Raw genomic sequence first — 14506 nt, forward strand, 5'->3', positions numbered from 1 at the left:
TAATAAGTCTGGATTAAATCCAGGAACTAAATTTTTCAAAATCGCTTATCGATTTAAAGATTTATAAATTAAGAACATCCCTAAGATAATCATATGTCCTAGCTGAATAAAAATTAATATTATGGGCACTTGCCCTTTCAGCACTATTATAGACATGATTATTTTTCAAAAGCATTCTACATAATACTTATGAATTTTCAGAAACATGAGGTAAATTGTTATTGTCGTGAAGACATTAACATGCTTATTTACCTTTCTGATTCTATAATAAATGTTTCTGTGTCTAGAGGCATTTCTTAAAGATAAATATCTTTTTTTTTTTTTAATCGTAATTCTGTTTCTGTATATTCTGAAGAGCAACTTCCATTTCACATTTTTTCGATAATATACCTTGTTTTGCTCTCATTTTAAGCAGTTTGAACAAAACGAAGACCTACCGGCGCTTAAATCTTGCCACAATTGATTTTTTAAACTATTGTCGAAGCGAAAAAAATTCTCCAAATTTTCTTCGTAACTTTGGTTTTCAATGTGGCTTATCTGATGCTGCTGTTCTGGGTCAAATGAACCCATTCAGATCCCCTGAACCCTCTTACAAACTTTTAACAAAACCATTATAAAACATTATAAACCATTATAAACAAAACCCTGATTTCCCATTGATAATTGGTTCACCAAAGCAGTCAGACGACTTACAATTAAAATTAAAACGATTCAGCGCTTGTTTTTGTTCTTTCGTATGTTTTTTCACTTTAATTTCAGCATTTACTTTTGAAATAAGGCAGTGCCTGCCTTTTACAAACATTCCCAACTTTATTCTGGAATAACAGCTGACAACAGAAACCCATATGAGGACCGGTTATAATTACTAATTCACCTTATTATCAGCTACTTTTTGACATGTATTATTAAGTTGGGCCGAAATCCCGGCGGTACTGCAATACCGGGCCAACCCGCGACAGAGGTGGAGCAAGCCCCTAGCACTCCGTCTGATTCCAAAAATCAGTTTAACATTTGTTGTTCTCCAATGGAGAAACTATCAGATGTTAAGCTGATAAGAACAGATACTACACTTTGATCTTAGCCATAAGGCCGAGAAGCGATAACTGCATACAGAAAGATATGCAGTACTCTATTGAGATACTGCTAGAACCAGTTGAGAATTGTAAATGCATTCACCTTGAACACATTTTGCCTACCTAAGCCGACTTACTTGTGGCATACTTTAAGGGTTGCTCTGGTAAAGTAGGTTTCTTGTAATTCTCAATTGGTTAACTCCAGGGAAAGGTAGAGTCAACGTGTTAACTTGCGGTTCATCACTCTGGCTTCTCTTCAGTTGTCGAATAAATCTTTCGCCTTTTACTAAAGATTTCCGTGGAGAGGAGCACTCTAATGAGTCTAAAATGAATTTTTAGTAGAGCCTGTCAACTTCGGTTGCCGGGCCATAAGCAAATAAATAATGTATTCTGATCAGTGTGTGAAAAGCTGACAGTCACAGCAGTAACAGTCGTAAAATTTTGTCTGTGCTGTGCTTCTGTAGCCAACAGTTTTCGCAATTCCGTTATTGCTAGAACTGTTGCTGTGAGTAGAGCTGGGAAACCATCGATACTATCGATGGACTTTAATTTTTATGATACATCGATGGACTCTTGTCGATATCGATATATCGATATATATATCAAACAAATTTTCTTTTGTAACAAAATAATATTTATTTTTTGCGTGCTTGATCCATTCTTTTGAAATTTAATAAATAGTTGACAAGCATAGCATACGGACATTGAGAAACATTGGTAGTTCCTCTTTAACATGGACAAGAAAAAACTGTCAATCAATTGATTTTTTTGAACAAAAATGAATGGCTGTTCCCTGAAAACAACGAGACTAATTAATATTTTAGTATTATTTTACTTTAGTAAATATTGAATATTTACTATATCTTTATTAATTTGTTATATTTTTATTTTTTAATTTGTCGAAAGAAGAAGAAAAGTTATCTTTAAAATCGTTATGTTGAATTTGTGTTATGTTTTGGAAATGAAAATTTAATGAATTAAACTTTTATATTTTCTCTATATTTGTCTATATTCTTTATTCTTATTCTGTAAATATGTACAAGGAAAAGTATGAAATTACAAGAGCATTATTTACATTTATTTCTATGATGAAAAGTACGACTTTTATACTAAAAAAGTTTAAAATTTAAAAGAAAAACTTTTTCGATGGAACCATCGATATAATCGATTATTTTTTCCATCGATGGGAAAACCATCGATGGAGCCGTCCATCGATGGTTTCCCAGCTCTAGCTGCGAGCATTTTCGACAGTCGCAATCGCTGCAAAAGCAAAAACATTTCTTGATCAGCAACGCAGCGCTTCGGGAATCGACAGCGTCGGCAGTTCCGTTATTGCTAGAACTGTTGCTGCGAGCATTTTCGACAGTCGCAGTCGCAGCTAGAGTAAAAAATTTCGACTGCCGAAAAGCACAGCAGACAGCTTCCACAGTTTTTGCTTTGCTTTGTTTTGGTAACTTTTGTAACTGTAATTGCCGAAGTCACTTGCGGCATACTTTGTAGCAATGAAACAAAAAAAAAAAAAAAATCCAAAACTTGGGATTCGAGAAAGAAAAAAAAAAAAAAGTTAATTATTAAAAAGTATATTTTTGGCTTTTATATATTTGAACTTTTTGGTCTCTTTTGGAGTCTGGGCGCCTTTGGCGTACGTTGTTTTTCCAAATGATATTTAGAAATGGATGACGCAAGATCACTGAATTCTGGCTCTTTCGTGGACGTCGAGGCGTTGGATGATTCAGATTCAATGAACGGTATATCTGATGATGACACTGATATGCTTTATATGAATAACATTGAAGCTATTGAGGCTAGTCAGCACTCAAAAGCAGTCACTAAAGTCAAGCAAATACTCAATCAGGCATTAGTCTGTCAAAATGATAATCAAATGAGGACAAAAGCAACAAAGCGCCCAGCAAAAAAGGGCTCTAGCCCAAAATCTGCCAAAGTTAGATCTAATGATGTTGCATCAGATGGAAATATTGGCAATCATTTAAATAACCTTGATTCAGATGATGAAGAATTCTCTGACATTAATTGCAATGCTAAAACCAAAATAAGTGATTCAGCTATGAATGAGTCAGCTATTGCCAATAAGGAAAGTTCAAGGCCACCTTCCATTTTTATTCCGGATGTTCCTATAATCATTCCATTTATTCAAGGAATCAATAAAGTTATTGATCAAAAAACTTATTTTATCAAAACTACATCGGGACGTGGATCGCGCATTCAGTGCCTAAATATTGACTCCTACAGGAAGCTTATTCATCATTTTCAAGATATAAATCTAGAATCTCATACTTTTCAAATCAAGTCTGAGCGTGGGTTTAGAATTCTTATCAGACATTTACATCGAAGTACGCCAACTGAGTGGATCAAAGAGGAGTTTGCTAAATTGGGGCATACAGTTCGTTATGCAAATAACATCAAAAAAAGGTTTCTTGGTCAACCACTTGACTTATTTGAAGTTGAAATTGAGGCTAAACCTAACAATAGTAGTATATTAGATACTACCTTGCTGGGTCATCAGAAGATTAAGATAGAGAAATCACATAGATGCTGTACAGTGTCATCGTTGTCAGAAGTTTGGACACACGAAAAATTATTGCCGCAGACCTTTTGTTTGCGTGAAGTATGGAATGAACCATCCTTCAACGGATTGCCCACGTCAAAAAGGCAGCTTGAGCCAACCGCCAAAATGTGCAAATTGCCTTGGGGAGCACGTTGCCATCTATAAAGGTTGCAAGTCCTTTAAGGAAGCTTGCAAGGTTAAAGAATCTACAAAAATGAGGCAAACAAATACGTCAAAATATTGTTGGCAATAATGCTGCTATTGCTAAAGTAGTAAATAAGCATATTACCAAGTCGAAGCCAAGTAATTCTGCTCAATTGCCAAACCAATCAACTATACAGCAAGTGCTGAGAAGTCATGAAGCTCATGTGCAGAAACAAAAACATACTCATGAGCCATCAAAGAAAGCTGGAGATTTACTTGAGCAAGCACAGCAGCAGGTAAACAAAAAGATCACTGGTCTTAAAAAAGGGTCTAGTTATGCTGATGCGCTGAAAATGGGCGTGCAACGGGATCAATTGCAAAATATTCCTGGTCAGCGGCTAGTGCAGCGTCAGCAACAGATTAAGCCATTGCCTTTAGTTCCGAATAATCGGGAACAGCGGCTACCTCGGCGATTAAGTGATAGTCATGAACATGTTGATGATCATCATGTCAGTCAAAGTCTAAGAAACCGTAGCCGTAGTAACGTTCGGTTACCGGTCAATAATGATAATGGTATCAAGTCATTATATGATAAATTGGACAAATTGATCAGCTTAATGCTTGGTGAACGTAAGCGGCCAATTCCTGTAGATGACAGCAACCTTGATAAACTCAATGAAAAATTGGATATTTTAGTCAATAAGCTTACCATGCTAACTAGGTTCATGATGGCAAAGTATATCAATGACACATCTGTTAATGGATAATTCTACTGTGCACTCTAACTCATTAAGTATTCTAGTTTGGAATGCAGCTGGCCTACATAACAAGCTGGGAAATTTAATTCAGTATGTCAAGCAAAATGAGGTTGATATAATATTAATTTCAGAAACACGCTTAAATAGTAATGATTTACTTGAGATACATAAATGGATATCATACTTACTTAGCAATTCATTTGTCAAACAGACGTAAAGGAGGAGCTGCCTTAATTATTAAACATGGTATTCGACACAACCCTTCTGTGAAAATCAATACTGAGCTTGTTCAATGCGTTACAGCCACTATCTTTCTGCCAAATAATTTTCTAATTTAATTTGTCCTCTTTGTATTGTCCACCTCAACAATCCTGGCAATACGATGATTTCAGTAACCTTTTACAAAATAATGGCAACATATTCCTTGCAGCTGGTGATTGGAATGCAAAAAGTAGCTGGTGGGGTAATGCCAGATCATGTGCTAGAGGAAGTACTTTGCTAAAAGTTATTCAAGAGAGTAAATATAATCTACTGGCTACAGGCTCGTCAACTCATTTCCCGTATGATATGCGATCATCACCATCCGCTATTGACTTTGCTATCTATGCAGGAATTAATTCTGACTTATTAAGTATACAAGTTGCTGGTGCAGATGAGTTAATGTCTGATCATCTACCACTCTTGATAAAATTAGCTCTGGACAAGACACAAATCCTAAGCAGAAGAAAAGGCAACTATCTTCTTCCGAAGAATGCTAATATTCCTACGTTTCAAAAAAGATTAAATGATTGCATTCTGCTGAATACTGAAATCAGGAATAGTGAGGATGTTGAAGATGCTGCTGCAATATTTGAGCAAAATGTCATTGATGCTGCTATGCATGCAGCTAATATGATTCCGAGTGCTAGGCATGACCGTGGACACATCAGTAGCAACGGCAATAATTTAAGCTATTATGTCCTAGTTATGATCAAGGGGAGAAAACTTATAAAAAGATATCTGAAATTTCATCGTGATCGGGCTGCTAAACTGGTGCTTAACAGATTAACCAGAGCAATCAAAATTGCCATTAAGGAAGCTAAAAACAGAAATATAGATAGGTTAATTAATCATATTGATCCTAATGATAAATATTGCATGAAGAAGTTATGGCGAGTCACAAATTTGGTGAAAAAGCAACCGATTACTGATTTACCGCTTAAAAGATTTGTTGATGTAGATCACACAGCTGTGAATTACACAAACGAAAGTCATGCCATTTGGTGCAAAACCTCTGAAGAGAAAGCGGAATCTTTTGCTTATCATCTTGAAGGACGGTTCCGGCCTAACATAACCTGCAGCCAAGAGGATAAAGAGGACATTGAATCTCAATGCTTGCCAGATTTGCACAGTGGTAGCTTGTCTCCTGTGCAGTTTCGACCTATACTTGTTATGACCATAATTAATGATCTTCAAATTAAGAAGTCTCCTGGGTTAGATTTCATTGATAATTGGGCACTCAAAGCACTTCCTCTAAAGGCACTGTTATATTTAACCCTTATATTTAACAGTGCGGTCAGATTTGGTCACTTTCCCAACCGATGGAAATGCGCAAGAGTCAGAATGATAGTTAAACCTGGTAAGCCAGCCCATGAGCTGACTTCCTACAGGCCAATCAGCTTACTCTCAGGGTTATCCAAAATTCTTGAGAAGTTAATTATGAATAGGCTATTTGAGGTGGAAGCGTTTTGTAAGGCAATGCCTAATCATCAATTTGGCTTTCGTAGTCGGCATTCTACAGAGCAGCAACTTGGTCGTGTCACACAATTCATTATGGAAGCTTTTGAGGATGGTTATTTTTGCTCAGCTGTCTATCTGGACATTTCTGAAGCCTTTGATCGTGTCTGGCACCCAGGGCTTCTATACAAGTTAAAGAAGTTACTACCAAATGTTCTATTTAACATTCTGCATAGTTATCTTAGTAATAGAACATTTGTAGTGGAGTGTTTTGATGGCACAAGATCAAACATAAAACAGATCGCTGCTGGTGTTCCACAAGGAGGTGTTTTGAGCCCAATTCTATATAATTTTTATACTGCGGACATGCCACTACCAGCCATATCCAGCGTTAGACGCCCAGCTGCACGCATGATGCTCGGAACATATGCTGATGACACTGCAATTCTCTCGAGCAACATCAGTTTGACACATGCTGTTCAACACCTTAATCACTATCTCAACGCATTTCATGAATGGACCAAAAAATGGTGTATCAAACTCAACTATTCCAAAACAGTTAATGTGGTACATTCAATTCGGCAAGTGCAGCATGATCATCAAAGTATTGTCACTATTGCGGGTAATAATATAATATAACAAACTCTTGTTAAAAACTCATGTTAATAATATAATCGGCAAGCTTAGAACCAGAACTAAGGAATTAAAGTGGATAATTGGAGCTAGAAGTAAGCTGCCACTAAAACTTAAAGTATTGCTATATAAGATGCTTATTGCGCCAATTTGGCAATATGCTCTACCTATATGGGGCGCGCTGATATGCGAGACCAGATTTAATAAGCTGCAAATAGCACAGAATAAAATACTTAGAGAAATAACGGGTACACCGTGGTATGTCAGTAATGACACACTTCATATAAATCTGCAAGTAGACACTGTTGAAAGCATCTATAATAAACTGTGTTATAAATATGTGAGCCGGCTTCTTGCTCATCCCAATCCTGAAGCAAGACGAATTGGAAATTACCCGTGCATTCGAGCAACAGCAAAAATGTCGCGTAATAAACAATGTGATGTTTGGAAATATTTTGATACCAATAAGGAAGAGGACTTTGCTACATGTAAAACATGCAAAAGCAAACTTAAAACCAATCGAATTTCTAATTTAAAAGCTCATGTTGTCAATGTACATCATTTCCAGTCAGATGACTTATATTTAAAATTACAAACCACGATTCTGCTTGTTTTTGTTCTTTCGTATGTTTTTTTTTTTTTCACTTTTATTTCAGCATTTACTTTTGAAATAAGGCAGTGTCTGCTTTCACCAACACTCCAACTTTATTCTGGAATAACAGCTGACAACAGAAACCGATATGAGTGACCGGCCTTAATTCCTAATTCACCTTATTCTCAGCTGCTTTTTGACATGTATTATTAAGTTGGGCCGAAATCCCGGCGGTACTGCAATACCGGGCCAACCCGCGACAGAGGTGGAGCAAGCCCCTAGCACTCCGTCTGATTCCAAAAATCAGTTTAACATTTGTTGTTCTCCAATGGAGAAACTATCAGATGTTAAGCTGATAAGAACAGATACTACACTTTGATCTTAGCCATAAGGCCGAGAAGCGATAACTCCATACAGAAAGATATGCAGTACTCTATTGAGATACTGCTAAAACCAGTTGAGAATTGTAAATGCATTCATCTTGAACACATTTTGCCTACCTAAGCCGACTTACTTGTGGCATACTTTAAGGGTTGCTCTGGTAAAGTAGGTTTCTTGTAATTCTCAATTGGTTAAGGTAGAGTCAACGTGTTAGCTTGTGGTTTATCTCTCTGTCTTCTCTTCAGTTGTCGAATAAATCTTTCGCCTTTTACTAAAGAGAGTGATCATCTTTTATGCTAGGAATATAGTTAAAAATATATCAAGCTGCTTGAGCGTCAGGAAAATAAGAGGATCAGCCGTGTTTAGGTCAGTGCTGCCAATTTAGCTATTTTCCAACTAAATCTAGTGGGTTGCAACAGGGAAATGCGGGATAAATTGTGAACTAGCGGCTAGCGGGAATTATAGCTATTTTTCAAGAAAAACTTGCCTTAATTTATGTCTATGAAACATCTGGTAACTAGTGTATTTTTAAGCTCAATAATGCCAAATTTTCATACGAATAGTATTTTTTCGTTTGAATGGCAAAACATATCGATAAGCCAAACGAGCATTCAATCTTATCGATGATGTGAAGTCTACCGACGCGGGTTTTATGCCATCGCTAAGAGGGAATTTCACAAGTTTTAGAGCGCGAGCGACAAGTTGTTAATAATGCCAAAAATTTATAAGCAAAAACCGCGTATGATATGGATGCAAGATCCTGCATTTAAAGATTGGTTGACTTTAGATACAGCTGATGAGGGCAAATGTTATTGCAAATACTGCAAATCCAGCATAAATGCTAAGCTTTCAGACTTGCACGCACATGCCAAGACTGCTAAACACAAGTAAACTTCAGGGGCTTTCGCACAGCCTAACAAACTACCATTTGTTTCTTCAATTTCATTGAAAACTTGCGATCAAGAAGCGGGACTGTGTTTGTATATTGCAACACATTGTGCAATCAAAGCTGTGGACCATTTAGGATTGCTGCCACGATTACAAATTACCAGCAGCATGCTTGAGAAAGATAGGGACCAATGTAACCTACATAAACGAAGAGGACAAAGATGAAATCATTGATGAAATCTTATAAAATATTGAAATAAACCAAAAAAATATATATATATATATTCTAACGGTTTTTTTTTAGCTACGAAGAAATATTTCTAGCTTTTTTCAAAGGCTGATTTAGCGTTTTCATGCAACGAAATGATGGCAGCACTGGTTTAGGTACAAATCATTAAGCTCCATTGTTGTTTATTCAGTTCGATTGTTTGATTCAGAATTTCAGGATCTATTTCTGCAATATCTCTTCCTAACAGAAAGCTGTCTAATTTTAGAAAATATTAATTTGTGTTTGATCAAATTTGAATCGGCTAGGACTTCATATGATCGTTTAGTGAGCAAAAGATCTAGAAGCTTATTGGATTTGAAAACGCCTACAACCAATTGTGATTCGCACATTGATCGGGCGTTTTCAAATCTATCTCATGAATATATACTGCTACAAATTTTGAAACAGTTTAAGGTTGCCACTGTGATATTTCGGTAAGTATTCAGGATAGGGAAATTTAGTATATGTATATGTTCATAGCAACAACACCTTAAAATGCAAAGTCATTTCTTTTATCTGTTTTCATTTTAATTGAACTATATTTATCGTTTATCTGCGCGTTGCTATCGAACTTTCATTGAGTAATCGTAATAAAAAAATAAAATAAAACAAAATATACAAACCAAAATAAAACAGCAGCAAAGTAACGCCCGTTCTAAAAATATAATTTGCTGATAAGCGGCTGCAAGTTTGCTCCTGCTAAGCAGCAAAAGATCTTGCCTCCAGACGACGATGACAACATCTTAGCACTAATCCACGATTACCGAAGAGAAGAAATGAAAGTTCTCCAGCTTTAGTGCGAAAAATCATGGCTATAGACGAACCTTCGACATCTAAACGAGCCAACCACTTTGCCCTATTAGCAGACTCAGAAGTTGACAACAACAAAACTAGATGAAGAAATGGAAACCGACAAGCCAACACCTGAAAAACCACCTTCCATTTTCGTGTCCAATGTCAATGATATAAATGGATTGCTGAAGTACCTCGATTCATACCTTGATGCTACTGAATTTACTTACAAAACACAGCGAGACGGTCATATTCGAATCATGATAAAAAGCATTGAAAAATATAGGGATATAATTACAGTTTTAAAGGCTGATAAAGTAAATTACCATACATTTCAGCTTAAACAAGAAGGGGCATTTAGAGATTACCAAAAGAAAATCTGGTGTACTGAATAACAGGCCAACTACCTCTGCTTTTCGTGATCGACTGTCTGCAACAGCTACTATACAAGCAAGTCATGCACAAGCACTACGAGGTGAGACAGTTACACAAGAAAAATAAGCACTGGATAGAATCGAGCAACTACTAGTAAAACAGTCTGAGCTTACAACTAATCTACTTAACATGATAATGATGTTAGTGAACAAGCTATGCAAGTAGATCTTCGAATAGCCATATGGAATGCCAATGGGCTTTCCCACCATCGAAACGAAATAGAAGTATTTATAAAAACCAACAACATTGACATATTTCTAATATCAGAAACGCACTTCACAAAGAAAACTTATATAAATATCAAAGGGTACGATGTTATAAATTCCAATCATCCATCAGGTAGAGCACAGGGTGGAAGTGCCATTATTATTAAAGGTACTCTTAAATACAAAATATTGGACAGCTTGGCTGGTAAACCCAAAAGGTGCCGAGCTATATAAATGTACACAAAATAACAACTATTCAACATTATCTACCGGAAAGCCCACATACTGGCCTAGTGATCTGAATAAAATCCTAGATTTAGAGGAGAATTTCGATCTGAGATCTGATCATTCACCAATTATTGCGACCTACGGCTCTACAGTTTGTTTCATCCTTATAGGATCATTAATGCAAAAACAAATATAGATGCATTTCAGAACTGGCTTGAAGAACGAACTAGTCTAGACATATCACTAAAGTCAGGGGGTGAAATTGAATCTGTGATTGAAAAACTCATTAACTCAATTCACGTGGCTGGATGCAAATTTTCATCAGCAAACTTTTCTGCCACTAGTACTAAGAGCACAAATAGCTGCAAAAAGAAGACCTCCGAAAATATGGCAATCAACTCGAAGCCCGATTGACAGGAACAGATTCAACAAGGCTGCCAAAGACCTAAACAGGAGACTTTGGGAAATAAAAAATCAGAATATCTAAGGAATCTTGAACCATATACGAAATATTTGACGAGACCGGCCAGAAGAATGACCACAATTGTCGACAGCAGGGGCCAACGCTGCAGACATAATGCTGAGAAGGCTGAAGCTCGGTTTTTAAGCCCAATGATGATGATGATACTCAAACCGTAGAAATGGTAGAAAATTTTTTAGAATTACCTTGTCAAATGAGTCTACCGATCAGTGTTGCCGTTTTGTCCTTTTCGCGGACAGATCTATCCTTTTTATACCCTGAACCCATTGAAAATGGGAAATCAGGGTATAATGGTTTTGTTGAAATGTATGTAACAGGCAGAAGGAGGCGTGGCAAACCCCACAAAGTATATATATTCTTGACCAGGGCGACAAGCTGAGTCGATTTGGCCCTGTCCGTCTGTCTGTCCGTCTGTCCGGACTCATAATTAAAAATATTTTGGCCCCGCACTTCGAGGATGAGCTAAAAAATTATATAGGGGAAAGCAAATATAGCTTATTAATAGACAAGCCAACTGATGTTTGCATTATTAGGATGCTAGGTAAGAAGCCATCTTTAGTACTTAAACTATTCAGGTGTCGACATAATTTATTATAGCCATCAACGTATGGACATAACATCAACATTGTTGTCGTTGATTCCACTTGAAAATGGAGACGCGGTCACTATATAAAACTGTGTATTGGCAGAATTGTGTAAACGGAAACTCCCAATAAAAAACTTGATTGGAATCGGTACAGACAATGCAAACGTCATGGTGGGCAAGAAAAAAAGTGTTTATATGGAGTTAAGGAAGACCGTACCGTCCTTAATTTTAATAAAGTCCGTGTGCCATTCAGTGCAATTGGCGGTTAATGCAGCTTGTAAGAGAACATTGCCAGAATTGAATTCATAATAAGTGAAACCCACTCATGGTTTTCAAAGAGTTCAAGTAGACAGATGGCTTATAAAAGTTTATATCAGGTCATAAACAGTGATGAGGTAGAGTAAAGTAGTCGTTTTGTGGTTTACATACATAACATTATTCTTCCAGATTATTAATTTGTGTGTTTGTGTTACATTTTAACCACGTACTAAAGGTATATGTTGTCCTGAAACTTGTCCCAAGTAAATGTTTTATTTTAATTTTATATTTGGGATTTATATTTGGGATAAGAGTTCGAGTCACATTTGAAAAGTAAAAAAAATTAAATCGAATATAATTATTTTCAGATTGCCAGATAACTTTAAAATTTTGAAAAAAATAGATGCATTTTCTGTTCAAAATATATTGCGAGCAAATAAAAGTCCAATAATTCAAATATTGGAGTTGTTTGCAGTCAATGCCGAAGAAATTGAGAAAATTGTATATCAATATAATACAGTTGACCTTGTCCAATGGAAAAATCAAGAGGAACCGTATCGTTTTGGACTGAGGTCAATAAGCATATGGATTCTGCGGGCAACAAACAATTTTAAAGTTTTTCTTTATTTGCAATAAATTTACTCTCGTTGCCATGATCGAACGCCGAAGTCGACCGGGTGTTTAGCCAAGTTAATTTGGTCAAAACAACGCTAAGAAACAGGCTTCATAATGATACATTAAATTCGATTTTGACAGTTAGGTAAGTTTTTATTTGTTAAAAAATATTTTTGTACATTGATGTATATTATAATAAAATTACAATTTCTTTTTGTATTCAGGTTCGGATTACGTAGACGTGGCACATGTTGCCAAAATTATCAACTTCCCGATAGATATTTGCGTATGATCGGAACAAATATTTATGAGACGGATGTTGATAACGAAAGTTTTGACTCAGTTTTATATAATTTAAATGAAAAATATAAAAAAATTTATTGAACCTCTTTTGATTTTTTTTTTTTTATTGTTTGTCCGGTTTTTTTGTCCTTTTTTAAAAATTCTGTCGGTTTTTTGTCTTTTTTTCAGGGCTCAACCGTCCTTTTTTTGTGTAGAGGCGCCGGCAACACTGCTACCGATATACCAAACGACTCTTTCTGAAGTATAAGAGAAAATAAGAAACCTAAATAGGAAAAAGTCCCCAGGATACGACAAAATCGGCGCGACTACAATTAGGTATCTCCCGAGAAAATGCATTCGTCTGCTCACATATATATTTAATGCGATGCTCAGATTGGAATACTTTCCAAGTCAGTGGAAATGCGCGGAAGAAGTAATGATTGCTAAGCCCAACAAGCCGGAGGCTGCACATCGTCCTACCGTCCCATTAGTTTGCTGGTGACGAACACCAGTTTGGGTTTAGAAGAGGACACGGTGCGATAGAGCAATGCCATCGCATCACAAATATAATTATAAATGCGTTTGAATCAAAAAAGTATTGCACAGGAAGTGTGGCATGCAGGTCTACTGTATAAAATTAGGAAATGGTAAGTCCTATCTGGAAAACAGGAGTTTTTACGTCCAAGAGCAGGGTGAATCGTCCAGTATACGCACTGCAAACGCTGGAGTCCCTCAAGGCAGTGTATTAGGCCCAGTCCTCTATACTGTTTTTACAGCCGGCTTGCCTTCTACCAATGCTGTAGAACTAGCAACATATGCTGACGACACCGCAGTCGTTGCTACCAGCACTGACCCAACATTTGCATCCAATCTTATTCAAGAGGAACTTGGTCTGATTGAAGCTTGGCTGAACAAATGGAGAATTGTGGTGAACGACCAAAAGTAACTGTGCAAGTAACATTCGCTCTCAGACCCGTACTGGCTATTAGGACCGCGCTCGCAGCTAAACCTTGAAAACAAAATACGGCTATATAAAGCTGTTTTAAAACCAATATGGACCTACGCCAGTAAATCAAACATTGAAATTCTTCAGAGCTACCAGTCTAAAACACTGTTATTGACAGGTGCTTCATGGTATATGACAAACTTTGACATCCGTAAAGACCTCAAACTTCCTCTTATCAAAGAGGCAATACAAAAAACCGTAGAGAGGTATTTAAATAAGCTACATGACCACTGCAATGCTCTAGCTTCTGGGCTCCTCGACAACACAAATAACAGGGAACGGCGCTTAAAAAGATTCCACGTATTAGATTTGCCAAATAGAGAATAGACTAGTAGAGAGTTAAACTAGTAGATTAGCTATAAATATGTAAATATATGGATTGATCTCGTTGGAGTTCAAACCATCCGGTTATTTATAGTTATAGTTTAAAGATTTGCTTATTGTTTTGTACAAGACAGATTGCATATAAAATAAATATATGCATACAAAAAAAAAAGTTTATTAGCTTTGTTCGTTTCCCTATTTCGATTTCATCAATATTTTTGCATAAATAACGCATAAATTAGATGAACGAATCCCGGAGGATATTCAAGGATAT

The 14506-nt window shown here is 36.4% G+C and overlaps 1 protein-coding gene and 3 non-coding genes across 5 annotated transcripts in view; 1 reads left to right on the forward strand and 3 right to left on the reverse strand.

Moving 5' to 3' along the window:
• The window catches only part of sick (sickie), a 274376-nt gene that overhangs the window by 223128 nt on the left and 36742 nt on the right, over positions 1 to 14506 (reverse strand). The window lies entirely within an intron of this gene.
• LOC149091954 (U2 spliceosomal RNA) lies at positions 906 to 1101 on the reverse strand. Its single transcript, XR_016196621.1, has one exon. It is a non-coding gene; the product is annotated as a U2 spliceosomal RNA (small nuclear RNA).
• On the forward strand, positions 1314 to 1434 carry LOC115563074 (U5 spliceosomal RNA). Its single transcript, XR_003980286.2, has one exon. It is a non-coding gene; the product is annotated as a U5 spliceosomal RNA (small nuclear RNA).
• On the reverse strand, positions 7692 to 7887 carry LOC149091955 (U2 spliceosomal RNA). Its single transcript, XR_016196622.1, has one exon. It is a non-coding gene; the product is annotated as a U2 spliceosomal RNA (small nuclear RNA).

This window comes from Drosophila navojoa, chromosome 3 (genome assembly GCF_054131105.1).
Source record: "Drosophila navojoa isolate 15081-1374.11 chromosome 3, UAZ_NAV_1.0, whole genome shotgun sequence".
NCBI lineage: Eukaryota > Metazoa > Arthropoda > Insecta > Diptera > Drosophilidae > Drosophila > Drosophila navojoa.